Consider the following 22,536-nt stretch of genomic DNA (forward strand, 5'->3'; position numbering starts at 1 on the left):
TTCTGTGTGGGGGAAGCTGGAACTGGAGTCAAGATTCTCTTAATCTCCTTTCTGTGAAGAAAGCTCAGTCACAGGGTCACCTCATAAGATCATTTGCCTGTATCCTTACACGCCTCTATAGATTATCTCAGCCTTTGCTGATGTCATGAAACTTAGTTGATGACTATCTACAAAGTTGTTTGTATCTCTTGGGCAAAGTCCATGTAGCAAGGGTGATTTGCTGAAGAGATAATTTGAAATATTTTAAAGATAATTCAGAGAAAAATCATTTTTGCTTTGATTAATGCAAATTTGTGAGAGATAGGCTGGAAAATAAAATCAGCTGACTGGAATAAACTAGAGAAAACATACACATATGCAAGTTACGAAGACTGTGCTTAAAATCCAAGCCATATCCCCCAGCAGTGGGATTAATCAGAGGGTTCCTTCAAGGTCCTACCACATGGACACAAGCAGTAGACGCAGATTCAGTGAGTTCTTCTAACCATCTGCTGATGACTCTTTATTCTTGTTCATCTAAGCAGCAAACGTCAGGATGTCGGTTGTACAGCTAGGATCAGAATGGCCTGGTTTGGATTAACAATAGAGAATCCTGACAATGAAACCACAAGGTTCTGGAGGGGCCTGCAGCGAGTCTATGCACAAAACGTAGCTCATAGGAATAAAATAAACTGACATCTTTTTGTTTTGTTTTGTTTTGTTTTACCCCTTTTGCAGGAGTGCACCAGTTTGGAGGCTGCATTGGAGGAAGCCTGCTACTGGGCCAAATATTGAAAGGGGGATTCCCTCTGTCATTTCTATTGAAAGCATTAGCATAATTCCTCAAGCACAGACTGTCTAAGATACCTTGAGTTATTTATTAATATTTAAAGAGGTTATTTGGCATGAAGCATGGGGTGTAATTTTTAAAGGAGCTGACAGCAGAATACATTTGTTAACTAGAAAGACATGTCTAAACTTTGCCAAAAGAAATACTGTGTGCAACAAGCACATTTGGTGAGGAGGGTGTGTGTTTTTTCTCCGGGTGCATGTGTATGTATATGCGTGTGTGTGTGTGTGTGTGTGTACTCGACTTTTTGTGTATCTCCTCAATTTCCACCAACACATGCCACCCCCAAGTCTTGGACCCATTTTTGAATGAAATCCTAATGACAAAAGAAGGAAAGACTTTCAATGACCATGAAGACTTATCCCCTACCTCCTCCTGGGGCAATCTCTTCTAGTTTAGAATTAATAGAAGACCACCCCTAGTGTTCCCCCGTCTACCTTGTTTATATTTTGTTCATTTTCTTCAATTTAATGAGGTGATGAATAAATGTGATTTTACAAGGTAAAAGGGACTGTCAGGGCTAGAGACTGGAGTTCTCTGTTCATTCATATACCAGGTAAGGTACAAACAGGCAAAATGCAAATCTGTCTGGGAGTAATCAAAAATTTAGCCTGGGGATAGAACCCAGTTAAGAGAAGGTAGTTAATTTTTCCTCCCTGCTGCTTTATTCCCCAGCCTCTTCAGAAGGGGAGTTAGAGTGCTAGTTACTGATTTGTTTCTTCTTCCAGACCACTGTCTAACACGCTTTAACTTATTTCTCTTGCAAGCTTCTTAATATCAAGGTTTTCGGCATGCACTGCCAATGTTAAAGTTTTGTCAATAGCAAGTAAATACGAATCAATATTCTATGTACTTGTTTGATGGAAAATGCTCGGGAAACAGAGGTATCATAGTTAAATATAGTTTAAACTATCATGTCTAGAGGTTCATGCATGCATGACAAAAAACAGAAAAATAAAGGCAAGGAAATGATTAAAGTAAAAGTCAGGAGCGCGGTTACATTTGAAGAACGCAAGTGTCTGTGATTAGGATAGAGCACAAGGAGTTTTTAAGTGGGTGATAAAGTTTGATTTCTTGACCTGGGTTGTGGGTGTAAGGTGGGTGTTCACTTTATAATTATTCACTAAGTTCTTTAAAAACATTAAGTAAAAGTCAGGATAGTTGTTGGTGTTGTTTGGGTAGGGAGACAGGAAAGAAGTGTGATGGGTACCTCTCAGATACTGGCATTGTTCTGTTTCTTGTCTAGTGTATTGGATGTATGAGAGTGCTCAGTTTGTGAAAATTCTTCCAGCTGACTACTTAGGTGCACTAGTCTACATGTAAATTACAATTTCAGTAGAAGTGCAAAATCAAAACTAGACTTACCAAAGACTTTAAAACATTGTTAAGGTTTCGCCCCAACTATATTTCTGCCTCCTATAAATATCTTGGTGACTAAAATTAAAATTTCACTCCATTTTCCTGAACTTTTCAGTGGAAAAGTCTAACCAACTATCAATAATACAAACTTTCCTGACGTTGGGGGATAGGGGTGGAGAGAGGAATTTAGAAGGTGAACTTAGAGAAAAACAGTTTATCTAGCAAACGCCATAAAGACTTCCCAAGGCTATGACTTTCCATAAATAGAAAACAACGTCGAAAAACTCGAGGCAGTAGGTCAAAATAAATATATAGCAGCTTCTCAATCTTTGACCTTATATGTGTTAGGATAACCAAACAGCACTCAATGAAAGTGTTTTGATTTGTTTTTCAGTTTGCTGATAGAATTTTTCTTTCTACAACTCTGTAAGCTCCTGTTAGGACTGAAGCCAACAGAGATATTTTAGTAGAAGAATGAATATACATATATTTTATCCACTGAGGATGCTCCACACTGAAAGTCAGAGACCATTTAGGATGTAATCTAATCTTTTTAATAGCTGATAAATGGAAATGAATAGCTTCTTGGATGCAACATAGGTGGAGCAGGTTTGAATAGCTGGCACTCTCCTTTTTGTACATGTCCATACAAAGATGAACATATCTTCTAAAATATGGTATTGCCACAGAATCAAGCACATAGATTAGAAGAAGCCACGTTATGATTTTTTTCCCCAGCATTTTGAAAACAGGTTTTCAAAAGCATAAGTACAGCTTTGAAAGACTTATGTGAAAAAAGTGAAAGAAAAAGAGAGAATTAGAATGAATTAGAATTAGGTGAAGTGAGTAGATGCAAAGACTACTGGAATGATAACAACAAAGGATGTGGGAAGACGTTCTCTGGTGTCATGAAAATTAATGTGGGAAGATTGCCTTTAATCATCACCTAAACTAACAGAAAGAAAGGGCAACGATTTCTGAGTGACAAGAAGAAGGTGCTCTTTCTCTGAATCAAGATTATCATGTAGTTCCTCAAGAAAAGCCTGGGTGAAGGTAAAGGAAATACAGTTTAGTGTAACATCCCTTAATTATTTACAGATGTTTATGAAACTCCTAGTTGTCTCATCTGTTCAGCAGGGGGAAAAACATAAACGGAAAAGCAGGGATTGTATCCCTCTGTCTGCTATCAATTAAATCATCAAAACAGAATTATCATTCAAATTACAATGTATCATTTCACTTTTAGAATGTATGGGGGGAAAACCATCTATGAAACAGAAATCTGTAAACCATCAAAGCAACAAAGCAACATTAAAGTTCAATAAGCAGTTTGTTCATGCATGTTTTAATCTAGTTAAAAAATGGAAACCATGTTCACGTGGTCAAAATAACACTTGCGTCAAAGGAGTCTTTGAGGTTCAATCCAGTGAGACAGGCAAACGATTTTTGTGAAACCCCAAAATATTTTCAAGAGGGGAAAGGACTCCCTAGAGATCTGAATACGGTGGCATTGGTGGAATTTTAATGTGGGAAAGTATCTAGCAATAAGGCAAGCTTGTTAGCAGGAGAAAATATCAAATGTTCAACTTCTAAATGTGTTCTCTTCAATTATTTTGTAATTGAGAACTGTTTTTTATTTACTATTAATATTTGGTTTCTATTGTTTTCTATTGTGCATATGTTGAACTTACTTTGTATTAAGTTCTATGTTATTGTGTCTTGCCATGTTAAAGTAATTATCTGTCTCTACAAAAGAGATTTATTACCTTCATGAATCTGACCATACACACATCTTAAATAAATTAATGAACTGACAAACAAAGAGTGTCCCATCATTCTAAGTAGCTGACAGCATTTAAAAAGCAGTCACATCGCAGTAGCAAACATTTTAAAGCAATGGGCACTTTTGGAAGAGCAAAGGGAAATATTTCATAAATACTTATTTCGGCAAGCATCCAAACTGGATCTAAAAGTTAATCAAAGAGCCATGCTGCGACTACATTTTTCTAGAATACTATTTTGTTACTGTGCTTTCAGTTGCTTTCTACCAAAAGACCATGTCACTCTGGTGTTTCTCAAGCAGGAGTTCTCTGGATTGGCTTAGTAACTTTATCCAAAACATACTGAGCAGTTTGATTTAGCAATCTGAGACCAGGTATGTGGATTTTATTAGAGATGAAAAAAGAGTATTTATTTATGGAAATGTGTAAAGTATTGGCAAAGAAAACAAACACTCGACAACCGTTAAGCAAAAAGGTTTATTCTGATACAATCTTTTCAAAAGATGGTATTTATTTTTTCAAATAGTCTTTTGTCATATTTGAAATCTAAATGCTAACTAATACTCAGGACTGTCAAATTGCCTCCTAGGCCCCTAAAAGAATGGAATAGGACTAACTCTCTTTGTTTATCCATATTGTTCATTCGAATTTTTAAAAATAATTGCTAGAGTAAAACAAAACCGAACATTTTTGATTAAAAATTATTTTGACCTGATAAAAATGTTATCCTAATTGAAATATAGGTGGATAACAGAATTCTCTATGAGACAGATTACTGTTATGGTATGTTTCCCTCACAGAGCTAGCAAAGTGCATTACTTTCTTACTAAATTTTAGGTCAGCGATATGGACACATAAAACACTCAGCAGATCACAGGATCACAATGTCTCATTTCAGCATTTCACAATCATCCTAGGAAGCAGGGATAGTGTTCACTTCTGGGCTTCACATATCACAAGTTTTTTAAAAAATTATTGAGACAAGTGTGGTTGGCTAAGTTTTACATCTGAGCAATTCCCAAACAATCGTTTCTGAAGTTTAGCAATTGTTTTATTATTATTATTATTATTATTATTATTATTATTTTCACTCTTAGGAAACAAGAACAAAACAAGGTTCTTAGGAAAGATTTTGAAACCCCATTCAAAGAGGACTTCTAAAGAAAATGTCACTAAAAACAGTAATTTCTCTAGCACAGAAATACCTTCAATGTTTTGTGATTTCCTGACGATGGTAAGAGTGTTTGTTAAGTTGCTGGGTTATTTCTGAGTGTTTTAAAATACATTTCGTACAACTACTTAACATGTCAGACGCACATGTCACAGGCTAACTTCCAAAACAAAACGCTGACATCCCCCTAGTGAAGTAAACATAATACTTTTCCCTAAGTCACTTTATACAATTTTAAAGTTTTTGCTTCAATGGATTGCCAGGGCATTTCTGATTTGTGAGGACTAGTGGATTCAAGCTGTACACTGAGTTTCTTTTCTTAAAAGGCAAAGCTAAATACTTAACCATTGACTTGAAAAAAAAACCACAAATGTTTGTAAATTTAATTTTAAAATAGCATAATTTACCTAAAAATATTAATAACATTCACCCTAGTATGTATATGTTATATCCTTTCATGTGCTCATGAGAGGAGATCTTGAAAAGTAAGTTTTTAATATTTTCTACACCTTAATGTATAAGTAAATATTGCTTGCACTTAGATACACAATAGTGATTACGACCTGTGCCATGCATATTTGTATTTTATCATTATCGTTATTCATTACCACCACCATCAACATCATAACAAAATGTTCCAAGTCCTTGGTGTGCGCAGTGTCCTGTGCTAAGTTCTTTGTCTGCGTCATTTCATTTCTTTATTTGGCCCTGTCTTTCAAGAAAACATCATAAGATCCGCACCTGATCTGCAGTATCTTAATGCGAAGTTGGCTCTTAGTGGGGGAATTTCACCTGACAACGTTGATCAACATATTTAATGTTGTTATTTGAACCAACGGAGAAAAAACTGTAATCGTTTTTTTTTCTTGTTCTTTCCAAGACCTAATAGAAAAAGAAATGCTGGTGGGAGGAGGGAGTTGCAGGGAGTCCAATGAAGATGATTGCATTTGGAGAAGGTGGAAGAGTGCTATCTATTGGGATGAATAAAAAAGGATTTTTTTAAATATTATATTTATTCTCATTATTACCTTCTTCTTATATGTAGAAGAATGCAAATTATTGTAAATGTTAGTCTGAATGAATACTCAACAACTGTATTACTTGCAGTAATTTAAACATCCACAAACTGGGTATTCTGTGGCCTGTTTTAAAATTGCCATACATTTTCCTTCCCAGTAAAAGCTACTTCTTTAAAAAGAAAATAATCCAATGTCAGCATATTTTCTTTTAACTGTTGGCATTTCTCTTTTGATTGTTGTGTAATTTTAAAAGAAAGACAGTGCCTAAAAAAGACAACTGTCAGTTTATCTTTCATGTCATTTGATACTCTTCCTTAGTTTTATGAATTCATTTTTCTTATATTCCTCCACAGATGAAAAAAATTTTAAGTTGAGTTTGGGCTTCCTTTTAATCTTTCTGCAAAAAATAGAACCTTTTAAGGCTCCTAGCTCAACTTTTTTAAAATGTTGATTTAATATTTTTAAGGTAATTTAAAAGCAGCTACTTATGAAAAAATTTTATTACCGAGGACAGTTTTTCTGTTACTAAAATTTCCTGATATAAATCTCAGTACCAATCACTTTCTAAGAACCCTGTTTTTCCTTCTTCCCTGCTTCATTTTTATCGACCATTTTGTGTCATAATGATACTTCATAAATGTTCTTGGATAAAGGGTGTCAGGTAGATGCAAATATGCTTTAAACTCTTCTTCCCTGAAGCGAGTTAAGCTAACATTAGTAGGTTTACAAGTCACCGAAGGGGGTCATTTCTAGAAGTAAGTTGTTTGTAGTACGAGTGGGTGCAGATACTCTGACCTCTCCCATCCATCTACCATTTCAACACACCACCAAGAATTCTTTCCAATAAGTCCGGCTTTGCCAGTGGCTCTTCAATAGGTAATTTTATGTTAATGTGTTTTGAATAGAGTGTAACATTGTCTTCAACTTTCAAAGGGCCCAGAGTAAACATTAATACTCTACTAAGTAGCCTTCAAGAATATTATAATCTTGTCATGTATCAGAATGCAAACTCCACCTGAAAAACCAATTTTAAAGAGACAGTCATTAGGAAGTTGTTTTCCTTACAAAAGTTTAAAGTGGGTCAGTCATGCTTATTTGAATTCTACAAAGTAGTAAGAATGATTCAAAGAAAACATGATTATCTACAGAAGAGAAGGAAAAGGGAAATGAAGCTGTTTCTTTAAGATAGTGATGCTCTTTGGGGGCAGTCCTCACCCATTTGAAAGAATGTAATGTGTAGACAATTAAAGACTGTTTCACCTGTAAAATTAGAGGAATTCAATCCTTAAATTGTAAGAGCGAATTATAAAACTATTTTTTTCCATTGCAAACAAAAAGGAAGTGCGAGTCTGAAAGTTATATAAACGATCATTTCATAGAAACTGGTTTGGTTCATGTTTGTGACACGTGTCATAATTGTGCTAAGAGTATCACTTGTTTCTTAAAAGAATTTTCAAAAGCCCATAACTGCACTATCTTAAAGGGAAAACTTCATATCTCAGTTATGTAAGAAGGGTCATTTGTCCATAAACCAAGTTAGTTTTACATTTTCTCCTGAAAAAAAAAAAACAAAAACATTAAAACCAGCTGAATTTGCCTACGTGCAAACAGCGTTGAGAATAAAATAGTTACTTTTGAAAAAAGGAAATTCAGTCTGCCTGTAGAGAAGCAAGTGTAGCATATTTTTTTCCTTCTTCTAATCTTTCCACAGGTCATCAATCACAAATTTTCCCTGGTATGTTGCCGAAGCAGGGAGCAAAATGTGCAGCTGCCGATCGACCAATAGCACCATTTCCATACCTGCACATTTAATAAGTCATCCACACACAGTTAGAAGGAAACCCAAACTTTGTTTTTTTACCTCATCTGTGATTGTAGCTGACATCAGCATATTTTAGCTGAATTACGCATTTCAAATAAGACGTCTGCATATTCAAAATGAAACAACATAGTTTAACATTAATATCACATTTTTCAGAAAGAGATGTTATGATATATTCTGGAGATCTCAATAAGCTGCATTTTTTATCTCTTTTTTTTCCACATCTCATTACTACTGAGTTCAGTTTGCGGCTTTAACGAGCATACCTTCCATGTGTCTTTATGTCTTCTCTTTTCATAACATTTGGCATTTATAATTATAAATTTGTTCATCAACATGGCATTACTTGCAGGTAATATGATATATTTTTCTATATTTTCAGATAATAAAAATAGGATATTTATTTCAAGCCCGTGAGCAAAATGTGCTATGAAGAAATAAAATTTCTAATTAATTTATTGAATCATTCTCTGCCACTGTTTCTGAAAGTGGTCTAATGCTCCAAACTTATTCTGTAATTTTCCACTAAAATATGATGGCATATTTGTATTTTGCCTTCAAGAGGCTGAAGTACTTTTGAAAGTGTAATGTAAACAATTTTAATATGTTCAGTTTAACTCAGCAAATGAGTACTGAACATAACGTGTGTAGAAGCACTATTCTGGGCACAGTGGATCACGAAGGTGACCAAGAACTTGTTCTTCATTTAAAAAAAACTTGTTCTTCATTTAATATGCTGCAGAAACAGGAAATAAACACATAGAAAGAAATGTCTAGGGACATGTGGGGAATAAAGAGTGAAGATGCTACAGATCCAAGAAGGCTTTCTGGAAGAAAAGGCACCTAAGATGAGTCTTATAGTAGGAGTGCTTTCAAATCTGTGAGATGTTGCAGGATGTCTGGACCTAGGAAGCCAAGATTTTGATTGAGAATGCTTGAGAGAGAAAGATTTTAAGCAGAAGATGTGGCCAATTTTCTAGCTCATTCTAGAATCAGTGTAAGAAGAGACTGCCGGAAGAAAACAAATTGGAGGCAACAAGATGAGCAAAGAGATTATTCCAAAGTGAGGTCTGCAGACAGCAGCATGGGCATAACCCAGGAGCAGAATCTGAGGCTCCCGCTCCAACCCTACAGAATCAGAATCTGTTGTATCCAGATCCTCTGGTTATTTGCATGCCCATTAAAATTCAAGGAGCACTGATCTAGACTGACTGGGGCTACGTGATGGTTTGATTTTACGAATTATTGAGAAGCGTGAATGTAGGCCTGGAGGGGTGAAAGTGGTGTAGGTATTCCATTAGAGGCTAACACACTAAAAAACAATAGAGATAAATGCAAATGACCTAGTTTGTATTCAAAGACTGGAGGAGCTCAAACACTTTACAAAGGAAATGTGGAGTAAGAAACAGATGAGCAGAAATAAGGTGGGGGAGATGATAATTTTAATTTTTGGACGGGAAAAATAGGAGATCAGCATTGGGAAATTCATCAGGCGTTTGGACTTATACAACTGTAGATTCCAGAAATGGTCTGGATAGAAATGAAGATCTGACAGCCATCCGTCTATATTTTGGTTGTTAAAATCAGGACAGGACATGATCATATGGGGAGAATATGTTGACTTAGAAAAGCAGTGAAATGCCGAGTTCCTGAGAACAGGGACTGAGAGAAGAAAATAAAGGGCAGTCAGATATCGGAGGACATCCAGGACATGTGGAGCCGAGGGAAGAGACTGTTTCAGGAGAGTGTGTTCAACAAATTCCAATGCAGCAGGGTTCCAAGAAGATTTATGTCCACTGAATTTGGCACGCGTTTTAGTTTGAAAGCAGGAATATTAATTTCTTAAGGTGACTCAAATTCATAGTCTTCTGCTAGATAGCTCATATTACTTTTATAAGTGAAATTTAAATCACAGCTGAGTCTAAGTCAAAAAATGCACTGTATATTGGTGGTTTAACTTAGCATCGAATTTTCTCTCTGGCGTTGAAAATTGCATTAGGTTTCGGTGGAATTCCCTAAGATAAGCACCTGATGAATCCAGGTGCAATGTAGCATGGTAGCCTGAAGATCCCTTGGAGAGTAAGTCACACTGTAAAGGTTAATTTCCTGGCAGATTAGCTTGCAGTGCAGGATTAGTTGTAGGAAGTGTGATCATGAGTATGGGCTTTGAATTCAGACAGCACTGAGGTCAAAATCCATTTATGTCAATAACTAGATATGCTTATTTTTTCTCAATCTTATTTTGAGCATCTGTGAAATAGGATGAATAATGCTTGTGGAGTTATTGAATTAAGTGAGAATAAACACACATAAACATATATACACACATATTTTATATGTATACATATATGCATATACACATGTAATTGAATTGAGATCATGTGTATAAATACACACACACACACGCCCGCGCGAGTAATTGCATTTAAACTATACATAGAGAGAAGTCCTGCCATATAGCAGATTGAATAATCCATCCCTTCCCACCCCTGTGAATGCACACTTATTTTGTAACTATTACAGAAAACTAAGTATAATTTGAAAGTTACTATCTCATCTCAAACTTACTTTAAAAATTACAGTTTGGGTGATTATCAGAGAGGCAACAAAATGCTTCAGAAAAATTACAAATATTAGGAGTTCAGAGACCAGGATGAAAATTTCACCTTCATAATCAATAGGGTGAGCAATAGTTATTTATCTAATGTACATGAATGAATTTGAATCATGCCCTGCAAAATGACATTTTGGTCAACAATGGACCACAAATACTACAGTGGTTTTATAAGATTATAATGGAGCAGAAATTTTCCTATCACCTAGTGATGATCCTGACTCTGTGTGTGCCTAGGCTATAATGCGTGTATTTGTGTCTTTGTTTTTAACAAAATATTTAAAACGTTAAAATAATATTAAATTTTAAAAATAGAAAACAAAGCTTATAAAATAAGAATATGAATAAAGAAAATGTTTTTGAACAGCTGTACAATGCATTTGTGTTTTAATCTAAGTGTTATTACATAAAAAGAGTCAAAAGTTTAAAAATTTAAGACTTTGTTAAGGAAAGAAGTTACAATAAGGTAAGATTAATTTAGTGTTGAAGAAAGAAAAATGTTTTTATAAATTTAGTGTAGTTCAAGTGTACAGTGTTTAAAAAGTCTACAGTAGTATAGAACAATGTCTTATGCCTTCACATTCACTCACCACTCACTGACTCACCCAGAGGAACCTCCAGTCCTGCAAGCTCCATTCATGTTAAGTGACTTATACAGAGGTACCATGTTTTCATCTTTTATACCATACTTTTACTGTACCTTGTGTATGTGTAAATACACAAATAGTTACCATTGTGTTACCACTGCTAACAGTATTCAATACAATAATACATTGCACAGGTTCATAGCCTAGGAGCAATAGGCTATACCGTCTACCCAAAGTGTATACGATCTAGGTTTGTTTAAGTACACTCTAGGAAGTCCACACAGGATTAAATCCATCGCCTAACAATGCATTTCTCAGAATATATCCCTATCATTAAAGGATGCATGACTATATATATAGCACACCTATTATAGATCAACTTCTTTGGTAGGAAAGGCAGAATGTAAATTCTACGATGAAAGGAATGTTTTCAGTTTAATTTATTGCTATAGCTTAGCATACAGTAATGGCACTCAAAATTTATATTTACTGGTGTCCTTAAGAGTATTAAGTTCTAGTTGTAGGTTTGAATTATAGTAGACCTCAATTTTCTCATCTATAAAATGGCATGTAGGATCCTTTTCAATTTCATAACCCTGAATTTATTTTTTTTACAGTAATGGACAGAACAAAAGAGATAGCAAACTGGATATACACGTCAGAACAGAAACAATTAAATTGTCCATATAGTTAATATAATTTTTATTAGGTTGATGGAACAGGAACACCATTAATAGTCTGTGTAATAATTAGATTTTAGTGACCAACTGACTTGCTAAACAGTCAGTATATATTTTGTGCACCTACAATGTGCTAAGCACTAACGAGGACATAGTGGTAAAGAGGGAGATGCAGGCTTTACAATCACAGGCAGATAGTTAATCTCTTCTATTTTCCTTGTGCCCAGTGACATTAGATGTGAGATGGCCTGCAGTTTGTAATCATGGAATAGAATGAATCCAACTAATAAGCCCTAGGGTTAGTCCCATTTCCCTGATTTGTTACGAAAATACAGCAGTTTGCAAAAGTTGAATTAATACTGGAATTATTTTTTCCTGACAACTGCAATAGTCAGAGATAAACAAAATAGATTAAAGTCTATTACTGTAGCATCAGCAACCTGACCAAGTAGGGGAAAAGTATGCAGGCAAGCAGAGAATTAAAAGAAAAGTAAATAAAACTACATAGAGGTAGATTCACAAGGGTGGGGAAAGAGCAAGGATGACATAAGTCATGTTGACAGCCTACTTGGACTGAGCCTGATGCAGAAGAATGTCTTTGCAAGCAACGGGTTTAAATCCCACGGGCTGTTGCTGAATGTTTTGTTGTATTTCCTGGTGTCTGGTGATAACCCCTTACATACATCCCAGGAAGATATTCATCATTGCGTGCTTAAATAAGCCTTTCTTTAACTTAACAGCCATCTCCCTTTCTTTTGTATAAGATATTTTATTATATGTTTAGAAATATTATAACTATTCCTACTGGTTGTGCCACTATTTGTTTAACTTTGTCCCACCAGGACAATTTTTAAGTATTCTTTCAAACTTTTGTCTATTTTTGAAATATGATGCAATATTTCTGTATATTTCAATTTTTAGAGTAATCATTATCGAGTTTGTTTAATTTATTTAGATTTTCCCTTAAAAGATGTTAACAGAAATTCTTTACCATGAGAAGCCAATATTAATATTACCTTTGCTTTTGGTATAATAACATCTTGTATGCATTATTAATTTATGTTTAAGAAGTTTAAGTTTTGCAACTATTTTATCTGAAAATACACTGTTTTGGCAGATGTTTATATGTAAAAATAAAGTCATATTTCTCTGAAACATTAGCACTTTTATAGCACAACTCAAAATGTTTTTATATGTATGGTTAAAAAAGTGATGTAGTGAAAGTGTCTATTTGTATGCATAGCTGTTAATTAATGTTTGCTTTAGACGGAGAGTCATATATAAATGTGTACATATTGACATGTATTTAGTATAGGCAAACCTGTGTAAATAAATCTATTTAACCATATGTTAAGCAACCAATACATATTATCTCCTAAATACTAAAAAGAAAACCCAAAATGTCCTATAACCTGTTCACAAAGTATTTTAAGGACCTCAAAACCCTGCTTTTTTGTTTACTCCAGGATCACTAAACTTGAGGAACAAATCTGTCTTCTACAGGGCCACGTATCCATATTGTCTTCATAGAACTTCCATTAATCCATTATAAAATCTGCAAAAGGTTTACGAATACACTCTTTACTATCTTGCAGAATATTCTTGAAAAGGAGGCTTTTCAACATGCAAAGTTTAAATCACAAAACATGAGTATATTTGCTAATAAATCTCAAAGACTTTATTTTGAATCAAGTTTTATTCTTCAATTTGAAAACAAACTTGTCTCCTGATTTTACTGCAACTTATCAACTTTAGAAGTAAAGTAAAAGAAAATAATTTTTAGAGAGCCTCTTTTCGCTTACATGGAATAATATGAAACGTAAGTTTCATCGTGGATTTGTCTATATGCTAACTCTTTCAGTGATTTCCACATTGGAGAGTCCACTGTGACCACCGTACAAGAATACCTAATTCATACCCTAATTTTTACTATTAAGACTTTTCATTATTAATGATCAAAATGGTAAAAAGAAAAATGGACTTTTGTTGTTTTGTTAATATTGCTATTTTGTTTTAGAACATGAGCAAGGAAGAGTTACATTCACTGCTAAGAAAAGAGGTAATGTTAAGAGACAATAAAAAAGAGCATCATTATTCAACATTTTTTCCAACTTTTCTATCAAGAAGCATGATCTTCAAACTGGTGAGGTTAGAACAAACATCATTATGAGGGAACGGAATTCCAGAATAGATGAGGAGATAATAGAAAGTAGCTAGCACTTCAAATAAGTTCAGGTCTCTTTATGAATAACATCCCATAGTGCTGAAAGAACTTGCAGAAGAGATGATGAAACCACTGTTGGTAATCTTTAAGAAATCATGGACAACAGGAGAGGTGCCAAAAGACTAAGATATGAAAATGTCCCAATTCTCTAAAAGGAGAAAAAGCACATTACATCAACTACATGCTAGGAAACTTGTCAACCCCCAGTCAAATTCAAGATTATGTTATCAAATAGATGATGTATAAGTAAATGGGAAAAATGCAGTCATCGCTAGAAACTTTCATGGGAAACCTAAAGACGAATATTGCCAAACTACCTCACTTTTGATTATCATTACAAATCACAACACGAACACAAAGCAATACGATGTTTTTAGGTGATAAACTGATTTATAGTTCTGGATGAGTGAAAACGTATACATCAAAAGCCATGGGAAAAGGTCTTGAGGTTTTTAATTGTCAAGATTATCAATATGAGACAGTTGAGTGACAAGTATTACAAAATGGGCCTATCACTTTCAGATGAAGGAAAACAATATTACCATTGCACTTACAACTGATCAGAGCTCATCTGGACACTTATTTGCAATTTTTGTGGCACTAACATCTGGAGGATACTGTCAAACTGGAGCCTGTCCAGAGATGACCCAGGCTGATGAAGGGTGCTTCAATCACAGTTGCAAACCACTGAGGGATTTAGAATAAAGAGATTGAAAGAATTATCTTTAGTGATGTAAAGGAGAAGTACATGGCAGAGAATATATTGTTTTGAGCAGCTCCAGAATCCGTAGCCAGGAACAATTGGTGGATGTTGCAGGAAACCAGGGAAGAGGTTTCTTTCAATTAGAAATACCAAAAAAATGGATCCGCCTATCTCGTGAAGCAATCATTTTCCTGTCACTGGGAGTGTGCAGGCAGAGACTGAACAGAACAAAGGGATTTCTTCATTGCTTGGGCAATTGGTCTTGTTTTTAAGCTCCTTTCAATTCTATGATTATTTGATTCTAAGCATTTCTAACAGCCAGTCATTATACATGGGAAAAGAAAGAAAGGAAGAAAGGAAGATCAAAGAAAGAAAGAGAAAGAAAGAAAGAAAGAAAGAAAGAAAGAAAGAAAGAAAGAAAGAAAGAAAGAAAGAAAGAAAACAAAATATCCTGAATAGTCGCTAAATATTTACTAAAGGTTTACTGAATACAGTAGTTTTCATTGCCGTAGAGAACTACATTCAGATGTCATTATACAATAATATATCCCTGAAAAGAAACTTTAAGTTTTCTTTCTTAGCATAGGTACAACATTTATGTAATCTTAATTATGAATATATATACATATAGTGATATTTTATCTGATTTGTTGTTATAAAAGAAACATGTTTAAATTGTGTACTTACACAAGCTTGGCATCATTTTCTCTTTACTGGTTTAGTTTAATAGAGATTGCTAGATTCAGAAATGAGCACCTGGTTGAGGATTCTCAGAGCCTTTTCTGCTAAAAATTTATTACAGAGAAAGCTGACTCCCAATTAAAGAAAGTAGAATCCTATATCCATGGTTCCTGACTACATCCATGGCTTATGATAATATAAAAATATAACCATATTTACTCTCAGTTTCTATAAGCTATTCAAATTCAGCCTATATAGTAATATATGCCTTCAGAAGTTGTATAGCTATAAAATTTTGGACTCCAAATTGAGGAAATTTAAGTCAATTGAAGATGAAACTTCTGAAATGCACATTCAAATCAATAAACCATGGGCAAAAAAGAAAAGTCTCTAAAATAGAGCACACCCTTAAAAATGCTAGTACTTCAGTGCATGTTTTATAAGGAATGGTGAGTTTTAAACTTTGGGGAAAAGTTAATTTACTGGTTTGAAAGATGTGAAGATTTTCCTTTAAAAATTAAAAAGAAAGCAGTTCTATTGTATATGACAAATCTTGTTCACTATACCATAAGCATTTAATAAACTTGACTATGGACTGATAAAATCAAGTAATATTTTGAACATATGCAAAATATAAGAGACTTAGCTAACATGATCTTACATATTCATTATATAAGATTTAATGTTTGCTGAAGTTAGAGGTAATTTAATCACGATAATGGAGTGCTCATAGGAGGATTACATTATAGGCAAAAGGTACTATATGTAGTTGGATAGAAAAAAAAATGTAGTGCAGCAAACCTCATGTATAATACATCTCATTACAACAAGAATTCAGACTTGCCAAAGGGTAAATCATGGCCCATCCACCCATTCCAGCTTCAAGACCTTCAAACTATATAAAGAAGAAAAAATTTTTTTTGCTGTACCCCTTTGCTCTTTATTTTAGGTGTTACTCTCAAATCCTATATCCAACACTACAATGAGTTTCATCATTGTTCAAAAATAAGAAGGGTTACTGTAGATATAATTCTGTAAACTAATCAAACTATAAATATAAAAAATAAGATGTAAAGACTTAGAAAATGGCGTAATAACATAAGAGCGAATTAGTTCAAAGAAAAACAGCATTGTGCAAAAGAGTTCCAAATGAAATAAAACATAAGGTAATACATTCATATTTCATAAAACATTAATTTGTCTTCCCAAATAACACTTGCTGAATTAGTTATCCAGCAAGAAAAATTACATGGGAGAGAGGCCAAAATACAAAGAAGATGCTAAGTGGCCACCTATTTTGTTCTATAAAGGTATTTAAAGAAGATCACAAGTATCTTTTCCTTTCACTTCTTAAAGATGGGAGAACGACATCCATATTAATGCAGTTTAGATGCATGCCAACAGTTTATTAAATTGTCAACACTAAGAAACATGTTAAAATGTGAATATGCCTGAAGACTGGAAATGGTTACCAAAATAATGAGATAAATCAAACAAGTATAAAGCAAGATATCTGTGGAAATAAATGAAAATACACTATTTTGTTATGAACTTGAAAATTACTTAAGAATTGTCATAGATCACTGGCTCCCTTCCTTGGGTCATGACCCAGATTAAGGATGCTGAGGGTCTACAGAAGGGTCAGGAAGGATCCTCGGGGAAAATGTGTTCCTAACCTCCTGGATAAACACAGAATGGTGCAGGGGAAGGAGGTATGTTTTGGTCCCTCACACCCGCCCACCAGTAAAAAGAAAATAGGAGGAAAACCAGGTTGCTTAGGCGTCTTTCTCTGGGTCACAGCAGCAGGGCTGAAGAACAGGATTTACACATCAACATGGCATAAATATCTTTCACTGAAGAGCTGGCTTGCATCTGCACTCCCCACTATCCACCTGGAATCGGGGGAGTCAGTGGCCTATGAAATAGTTTATTGCAATAATTCTTGTTATATATTAATTTCAATAAAGCAAATAGGTGTAGCTTTTTAAAAAATTCTTTTAGCCTGACCAGTAAAGACAGTAATAACAAATTTATAACTTCCTTGAGAGAAAATTCACCAAAGCAGGGTAGTAGATGATAGAAAATGATGGTCAGCAGTCAGTTCACAACCATAAGGAAGTCCAAAAGTGAAACAAATGCTCCCTCTGTCTCTCTTTCTCTCTCTCTCTCCAAGATTCAGCTAACGAAATTTGAGACAATTTTGATTTTTCAAAATGAGAGCCAAAAAAAACTAAAATGATGAAGCTCCAAGAATACATTAGACAAAAAACAAACAAACAAACAAATAAAAAAAAAAAACAAAAACATGTCATTTAAGCTACAGCAAGTGGAGCCTGCAGGCAGATTAATGTGCATCAGAGTCAGGTGATTGGTAAGAATAACAGTGTAACTAGAATTTTAAGTGTAGCTTGAATATATAGAACTATTTCCAAAAGATGAGCATATAAGAGTGCATACAGGTTTGGTAAATGAGCAGCAAAACATTCATTTGTTTAAAAGATGAAGTTTAATGAGATACTTAGCTTAGACGGTGACTTAGTGCTACACTTTCAGAAAATAATCACATTACCAGTTGGTACTTCTCTAACAGCTAAGATTTTTATTCTATTTACACTAAAGGGAGAGGTAATTCCAACCTGATAATTTTCAGCTCTGAAGTTTTATTTTGCATGCACACTGCCAACTTGCAGACCCTCTCAGGGGTTTGCACACTATAATCAGGGTTGCAGCATTCAACACCCTTTTCCTATAACAATAAAAAACTTTCCATACCTTTTCAACTTGTCACGTTTGCAGTGCATTATAGAATTTAAACAAGCTTTGAAGATGAAAAAGACTGTACACAATGCTTAAGTGTTACTATTATTATGATTATGATGATATGGTCCAGAAGATGTACAAGGGCATTTTGGGATGAATGTATTATGAGTCACAAAGTTGCAACTGAAGACAGCTGTTTGATTGCTACTTGAGAGAGTAGAGTTGAACAAGCCTGAATATGGATGATCTCATTTGGTTTTATAAAACTAAACAGAGCACAGGCAGTTAGTTGGATAATATATCTCCAAGGGAAAGAGGAGTTAGGGTAATTCATCTCTCTGTTGTAGTATATATCATGTTTTTGCTTATAAACTCCAGATATGATTTCTGTTTCCCAAGGACAGATTATCTTTGGCATGGCAACCTCAGTTTTTGGTCATAGCATGTAAGTTTTCATTATTGTTATCTTTAAAACTCTAATTATATTAATAATTTTCTTGTTTTCCTTGTATATCCCACCACTATATTATCTTCTTGGATTATCAGTATTTACCTTTACCATTTTCCACTCCCATGGGAATAAACAAAAATTACTTAGAACATTGACTTGTATTCATGAGCTCCCATGCTACTGTAAGATATAGAGAAAATATATTAGCTGGAAACCTACAACCCATTTAATGATTCAAGACACAGGGAAATGAAAAGTTAAATAATGATATAAGATTAAGTAGCAAGAAATGTCAAGGGTATCATGGTTAATTATCAAATATGTCTCATAGAGGACTGTAGATTTAGGCCTGGACTATAAAGGTTATAAGAAAGAAATGGAACTTTTCCGAAGTCGTATTGATTGAAAGGAGAAGGGTATAGCATTTTAGACTGGAGGAATGCTGTAAGAAGTCACAGGGCTGAAAAGGAAAAGGCATTTTTGCGGACTGGTGTGGTTGGAATAAAGAGCTCATGAGGAGTTTCTGGGAAAAGGGTTTGAAGGTTTGCTGAAAAAAGATGTGGGCAAATGTTGAGTCTGGGTCAATAAGATGAAACTTCATTCTGAAAGCCTAAGAGAGTAAATATCACATGTCACGTCTGATTTACTGTTTGATCAACAGATAGATTGATTTATAGTGGATGTCCTGAAATTTATGTTAACAAAGATTACGAATTGGCTCTGGATAGGATTTTCAAGGCAGAGCTGGAAAAAGTATTACGAATGTGGTGGCCACGTGTGTGTAGAATTCATACTAGCATTTACCATCTTTGAGTTAAGTATTATGGACTAACTGAAGATTGTGATACAGAGGAAAAACTGGAATACAAAATTTAAAAAGTACAAAATTGTAAAATGTACTCTTTCATTGAATAGTCTTGTCAGTCTTGCAGAATCTGGATGTCTGGAAGCTGGGTCAGGGAGCCAAATAGATAGTCCATCTTGAGTGAATAATATAGCAAAATCGAATGGGAAGGAGTCTGGTGAAGATTTGACTGGCAGACTTGAAGAAAAGAAAATATAGCGTTAAATTATACCTTGCAATTATTGATAGTATTTGACCGGTAATATTTTTAAAACTGGATACAAATTTTAAATGACCTTGCCTAAGTAAAGAGTGAATGTGTTACACATTCTTGCCCAAAATGTACTACAAAGGGTTGAGGACGTAAGTCCCTAAAAGACTGCGACCATTATGCTTTTGACAACAAACAATCAAGTAGTGGAAGCCCTGTGAATATTTCTAAATTAAGGTTTCCATCAGAAAGGAAAATATTCATTTGATTTTTGTCCAGAAGTGATCTAACATACTATGCGAAATGAAGTCTTTCATTATCAGAGTACATAGCTCTTTAAAATGTAGCCTTTCAAGTCTGTAACGGTTTGTATTAGGGTGTGACACTTTGGGTGGCACTTAAGTTAAGTTAGGCACCAAAATATGGCATTGGGGAAGACTGTATCAATGAGGAATTGGTCAAAAAAACATCCACCAAGCAAAACAGTGACACTAATCCTCTTTCCTCAGAATTAATCATTGAGCGTGCCCTATACTCAATATTTGTCTCAAGTATGAACCTCCAGAGTACAAATGGCCAAATTTACCCATCATATAATGTTATTTTGTCTAGAAATAGTTATCAAAAGCTTAGTCACATGTTTCCATTATATGTTTAAATTTATTTGATTTGTAAGAATTTGTTTTAGGGGGAATTTTCAAGAATGCTACTTGTGTTCTTTTATATTCCGGTTTTAATTTGCCAACTTTTTAAAGATAATTGTCAAATGTTGGGGGAAGAGGTGTGCTACATGATATATGACTTAAAAATCAAATCCTGAAAGAGATAACTTACTTCTCCAAATGCCTAACATATCTAAGAATGGCTTGAATTGATACGACATAATCTAACATAGAAATGGATGAGAAAAATAGCATAGGAGCTATAACTTGGTTTTATTACTATTTTTTGCACCAACTAGCTTTGTGCACTTGATAAAGTTACTAAATGTCTGTGGATCTCCATTTCCATAGCTGTCAAATGAAGCGATTAGACTTGATGCCCTTTCACATAACTAAATTTTTGAGACTTTGTCACATGGAATATATGCAGATGACCAAGTAGGCTCAAGAGAAACTCTGGAACTTTGGTTTAGAACCCCAGAACCACAAGGAAGTCTAGAGCTACTGGCTGACTGCCTTCCCTGCACTGCTGCATTACCCCACTGACTGTGGCACATAGAGAGGAATAGTAACTGTCAACTTGATTATAGATCTCAGAATTCATCCTAAGAAGATAACACCTGAGTTGTGAAAAGCTCTGCATTCAAGAATAGTCATGACAGTGTGGTTTGCAATGGAGAAAAATGGAGAGTGATCTAAAATGTAAGGGGTGGATACTATAAGCAGCCGTTAAAAATAATGATGTAAATGGAATGAAAAGATGCCCACAACATCTTTTTAATTATTAAAAGGAAATTACAGGCTAGATGCCTAATATGCCATTTACTTAAAATTGTATACATATTTCTCAATGGTTATAAATACACTGATATGATTCAAGGTGGCTTTTACATTATTTTGGGGAAACTTTTCCATAGGGTTGAAATTTTCAAAATTTATAGGCTTTACTATTTTAAAAACAATAAAATGAATAAAGAATATTGTGGCTTTGGTGAGCTAAAAGTGAACGGAGAACACCTGGTCAATAGCTGTGGCAGTTGTGAACATTCTTTTTGTATCATGTTTAATATTTGGAATGACTTTTTAAAATAGAAATACCTTTTTATTAGAAATAGATATTAAATTAAATATCTATTTTTAAAATAGAAAGATCTTCGGTGTCCGAAATTCCGATGTCTGCAAATGTGAGTAAATACTCATTGTTACATTCTTACAACTGATTCCTGAAGCTAGGTAACTATCATGTCTTGTATCAATGTTAGTAGGATAACATTACTCTAGTTTTTTAAAAAATCGTTATTAATATTTTTTAAGGTAGTATATTTTGTCCATCCTGGAAGATCATTGTGGGATACATTTTTTTTTCTCACTTATCCAACATTTAAACCCAATTTTCACTTTATGTTTTTTTTTCTTTTTTTTTCTTTTTGAGACAGAGTCTCACTCTGTTGCCCAGGCTGGAGTACAGTGGCATGATCTCAGCTCACTGCAACCTCCACCCGCAGGGTTCTAGTGCTTCTCCTACCTCAGCTTCCTTAGTAGCTGGGATTACAGGTGCTCGCCATCATGCCCAGCTAATTTTTTTTTGTATTTGCCTTAGAAATAGTGTTTTGCCATGTTGGCTAGGCTGGTCTTGAACTCCTGACCTCATGTGATCCACCCACCTCGGCCTCCCGAAGTGCTAGGATTATAGGCATGAGCCACCACACCTGGGCCAATTTATGAATCCTTATAGGGAATAAAGAAAAAATTTCCTTTTATAGAAGCTAATCATGTGAGATATTTAGTCTTCCAGCATTCCTTGGGGCAGGTATAGCCTCCACCATCAAATATTCCAGCACCAGATCTTAATAAGGAGTTATTACTGCAAGAGAGAAGTGAAGAAGAACATTCTTCCTTTCTTGGTGGCAGCAACAGTGGTGGCAGCTGCATGGCCAAGTTTCTGGAGGTAGAAGTGTACAAATGTCACATCTTGAGTTCAATGGTAGCAATGGTGGTTTCTTTATCAGTCTAGCTCTGAAGATAGTTTGGGGTATTGTTTCCGGAAGGTAAGCTTTGTGTTGGTTCCCACTGATTGTTTCAGCTGCAGGGTATACTTGTAATAAAGTTATTCTCTTCTTAATCATCTAGTCTGCTTG

The 22,536-nt window shown here is 34.6% G+C and overlaps 1 protein-coding gene across 1 annotated transcript in view; it reads left to right on the forward strand.

Moving 5' to 3' along the window:
• The first annotated feature begins 5,063 nt into the window (after window positions 1-5,063).
• Window positions 5,064-22,536, forward strand: part of TRPS1 (trichorhinophalangeal syndrome I) — a 302,434-nt gene continuing 284,961 nt past the window's right edge. The window contains exon 1 of the mRNA XM_011982324.1: window positions 5,064-5,203. The gene's annotated coding sequence lies outside the window, so the exon portion shown is untranslated. The remainder of the gene's footprint in view (window positions 5,204-22,536) is intronic.

Source organism: Mandrillus leucophaeus, unplaced genomic scaffold (genome assembly GCF_000951045.1).
Source record: "Mandrillus leucophaeus isolate KB7577 unplaced genomic scaffold, Mleu.le_1.0 Scaffold239, whole genome shotgun sequence".
NCBI lineage: Eukaryota > Metazoa > Chordata > Mammalia > Primates > Cercopithecidae > Mandrillus > Mandrillus leucophaeus.